General features: G+C 34.6%; 1 pseudogene; it reads right to left on the reverse strand.

Annotated features, from left to right (window-relative positions):
- Nucleotides 1-642: 642 nt before the first annotated feature.
- Nucleotides 643-758, reverse strand: LOC112476902 (annotated as a pseudogene).
- Nucleotides 759-4,813: the final 4,055 nt, after the last annotated feature.

Here is a 4,813-nt window from a genome sequence, read left to right on the forward strand (position 1 = left end):
TGTACAATAGACACTTTACTGTGGCCGGAATGGACTACTTGGGGGTAATATTTTCCTGGGATGGGCCGCTAAGAGTCCTTGCCTCATATTATTAATATAACAACAGAGAAGCAAAGTAAATCTCTCTTTGGATATCTAAATCTGCAGATACATAAACTTGGTGACAATTTGTTGTCACATTCCAATGTGGGCTATAGAGTACAAAAAGCTAGTTTCTAGGATAAGAGAAGACATATACATACTCGGAGAGGAGTCCAGGTGTGAGACATGAGGGAGGAATATTTCCTGAGTTCCTCTCAGGACTTTGGCCCCTTGTGGTGGCCATACATTCTGTCTCTTAGCTTCCCTGGAATTCTCCAGTAATCACTCCAATAAGCTTCTCTTATTTCAATTTTGCTTAAGCTAGCCAGAGCCCATTTCTCTTGTTTTTTGATTTTTTAAGCTAAAGTGGTTTTTAAACTAATATGCAAAGAAAAATATTCAGAAAAAAATGTTAAGACTTGTGTATAGATTTAGACATCATCAACATAGATTTGGGAGCTGAAGTCCTAAGACAAGATTACAATGTCTAGCAAGAGAGTACAGTGAAAAGATAAGGCATGAGGGCAAAACCTTCACAACTATCAATTTTTTTTTTGTACACGACCATAGACCTGGTCTTCCTAGGTTCTCCTATCCAAGTACTAACCAGGCCCAACCCTGCTTAGCTTCCGAGATCAGACGAGATCGGGCTTGTTCAGGGAGGCATGGCTGTAGACTCAAATTTAGTGGTAAATACAATGAAGGAGGGATTTTGTTGATAGGAAGAGGAAAAATGTGATGTAGGTTGACAAAAACCAAAGGAATTTCAAAGGAAAAAGGAATTTCAAATGTGAGGTGTGGAGAACTCTGTTAAATATTACTAAGAGGTCACACAGGATGAGGGCTAATAAGAAGCAATGGAATTAGGCAAACAAATGATTATTGTTCACTTTTGTTAGATGTAAATAGTTTCAATAGAGTAAGAAGGATGTTGCCTAAAAACCAGGGATAAATAATGAATGAAATGTGTGAAGGAATGAAAAAGAAAGAGGTTGCAGTTAGAAGAAGCAATTGCATTCAATTGACCAATGTTTAGTTCCTAGTATGTGCTAAGTCCAAAACTAAGCTAAATACTAAGACAGATATAGTTTTCTACCTGCAATAATTTAGTGGGGGTAACTAAAGTGAGTGGTAAGAGAGATGGGGCTAGAGAAAAATGCTTTTAACTCAACAGTTATGTGGTCATGTTGTATTTGATGACTAAAAAACACATTATTTTTGTATGCTTGTGTATTTTCCTGCATGCACACATGTATGAGCACGCACACACATACAAAACACATGAGTCCAAGTTGGAATAACTAGTTTGCTTAAAAGCAATCAACAGCAGGACCATTTCTAATACACTATATATCATGTAACAATCTATCTGAGAGCACTGTTTGTATATCAATTGTTAAGAGTGAATGCGTTCTGTTACATAACAATTGAACCATATAAAGAAAGAGTGACCTTCAACACCTTCCTCTTTGACAAAGTGCGACAATTGTGTTTGTAGAAAGAGAAAGCAGTACTCAGTTGAATCACTGTAGTATTATTAGTTTTTGTTTGACAAAACAAAATATATAGAGAAATATATATAAATATATATTTTCCCCACCTAAGGGTAATTTCCAAATAGTACTACAAAACTTTCCACGAAAGGAAGATTTTAGTATTTGTAAGGACACACCCCTAAGTACCTAGTTTTTCCAACAAAAGGATGACAAGAATAAAATTCTTTAGAGGGGAGGTTCCTGCCTATGAGTTACCCATATTCTATTCAAAAATACTGAAAAAAAGCTCCTCACTGTTTATAATTTTATAACGTGGCCAGGGTTTCTAACCTTAGCAACTATAAATACTCCTTCCCAAGAGTGTTCTCAATCTACTAAAGTCTTGTGATAGTTAATCAGCCTTACCACATTCTTATTTATATTTTTGTAAGATTGTTGCACATTATATAGCTCTTATTCATTCTATCACTGTGCTGTAGAGGAAGGAAGTCCAGTTGATGAAAGCTGATGCATGCAACAGATAAAAATACTGGAATAACAATAGCACTTTGAATTAATTTGGCCTACTCATCAAACTTACATTTTTTAGACAGAGAAACTAGAACAAGAAATATAGCCTATCTGGAAAACTGCACCTAGTCTAAAATGATTATTACATTAAAAAGCATATTTTCTTCTTTTTTCATGGACTGGATTTTGATCAGATTAAACTACTAGCTTGCACTATAATGCTTCTGAGTCTATTTGCCTGGTTGTTTTCATTAGGATTTAAAATCAGAATTGCCAAAAATATGTCAAACTTAACTCTCGATTACACTTATGTCAAATCTTTTCTTTTGTCAAAAAAAAATCCCCAATTTTTACTTTCCTCCTAATCCATTCAGTTATTCCAGCTACACATCTAGATGTAATCCTTAATTCATTTCCTTGTCTCAAAGCTAGTTGCGAATTATGTCACATTCTTGTAATTCCTATCTCTGAAATATACTCCCGATATATCTTTTTTTGCTCCAGTTCTGCTGCTACCACCCCCACTCAAGCCCCCTCATCTTGTATCTGTGCTTCTGCATTAGCTCTGATTTTTTTCTGCTTCCACCAAAGTCTACGAATCATTCATGCTGCAGTGATCTCATAAGATGTGAACCAGAGCAGGTGACTTGACCGCGTAAAACCTTCTGGAGTGCTTAGAATAAAATCAGGACTCTTCATTATGGCCTGTGTTGCTTTGTATGATAGAGGTCTCTGATATAGCCTTACTGCTCTTCTCCTACAACCTGCCACCCACGCTGGCCCATTTCCAGTTCCTCAAACACTCTAGACTCATGTCCACCTCAGGATTTTTGTGCTTGCACTTAAGATTATTGCAACATTTGATCATGGCTGTAATAAAAAATTTAGGTCAAATCAAATAAAACAGCTTTTAGTATATATCATAGGAACCAAAAATTCGAACAATGGGAAAGTGTTAATGCACATTAATGCTGTTTGGTCATGAGTTAGTAAAGAAAAAATAGAATTATAGGGATAACATATTGTCCCAGTTACTATAGCTGCACAATAAACAATCTCAGATTTAGTGGGATAAAACATTTTCTCATGCTTATGTTTTCTGTGGCTTAGCAGTTTTAAAAGGGGTCAGAGGGAATGACTTGATGTTGCTCCATGTCTAAGTTCTCAGCTGAGAAGGCTCAAAGTTTGGCAATGACTTGAGAGTGGTAGATTAAATTGTCTGAAGGCTCATTTACTCACTTGATTGGTGTGTAGATGCTAGCTGTCAGCCAAAATCTCAGCTGTACCTCTCAATGTGGCTGTTTGGATGTCCTCACATTCTGGTAACTGCATTCTAAGAGTGAGAATCCCAAAGAAACAGGCAAAATGTATGTGGCCTTTAAAAAACCTAGCCTCAGAAGTCTCATTGATTCCACTGTATTCATAAGCCTGCTCAGATTCAAGGGAAATACACATAGACCTTACCTATTAATGAGAGGAATGTCAAAGCCACTTGGTAAGAAGATCATGGGATATGGGAGCTGTTATTGTCCTCATCTTCCATACATATCTTACCTTGAATTACGGTGTCATGAAGAGCCATGGAGTAGTAGTAGCTGGCTACAAAACAACAGCAAATGTCAATGTCAAAGATGGAACACTGAATATAATGGACCACCAGTCTTGCCCAAGAGACAAATATTTATGCTGTTGAATATTTCGTATCAGCTAGTGTTAAAGTCACATAACTTCTTAGAAAAGAAAATTCTTCATTTCAATGTAACAGGGTGATTTAATAACTCAAGGAAAATTTTCAATAATGTAATTTAAGGGATAATTTGTTATATTACATACTAGATAATGTTGTAACACTTATAGTAAACAAATAAAGGACTATGGCACTCCATATAAAAGATCAACAAAGATATAAGAAATCAAAAGAAAACTCTTTTAGAACTTTTTAAACTTGGCAATGCCTCACTTCTCTAGGATATATTGTACTTTGACTTTTTAATCAAAGAAACAAAAAATTTTAAGACAACAAGCCACATAAACAAGCCAAAGCATTTTTTTATCTACATCATATTCCTTATCAGATATAGTGCACAAACTGCTTAGAGATATTTCTTCTATCACTTTCAAACATCCACCTAAACATGAGGAACCTTAAGTATTCATTCCTTCAAACTGTTCTAACTGGACTTGGTTGATGATTAGAAACTGAAAATGGAGGTGAATAATTTACAAGCAAGAAATTACATTTTTAAAGAGTTATGTATTTATTGCCTTTTATTTAAATCAATTATTGGTTAAACATTAATTGATAAAATATAAAGGTAATATATAACATTTGGGGGAAAAACGGAAGACTATATTTATCGGTAAACTTGTACGGAATGAATGCACACATACATACATGATATAGAAATAGACACTACTAAAGGATGTAATTGAAGAATCATTTTATTAACAGAATTTGAGTTTGCAAAGCATGAAATGCTACTGCTATAAATTTCTTTTTGAGGTGAGAAATTCAGGTTTATATATGTAAAATGTACCTTTTAAACATATTTTCTCTGTCATTGAGTTTACAATTTAGTCTTGAAAATATTGATAATTTGGCTCTTTCAAGTCAAAATTTAAAATTCAACTTGAAATATGTAATCCAGAGTTTATGCCTTTGCAACATTTTTTCTTTAAAGGATTCTCTTTATTTTATCGGCTACTTATCAAGATCTAGTTCAAAT

Source organism: Pteropus alecto, unplaced genomic scaffold (genome assembly GCF_000325575.1).
Source record: "Pteropus alecto unplaced genomic scaffold, ASM32557v1 scaffold81, whole genome shotgun sequence".
Classification (NCBI taxonomy): Eukaryota; Metazoa; Chordata; class Mammalia; order Chiroptera; family Pteropodidae; genus Pteropus; species Pteropus alecto.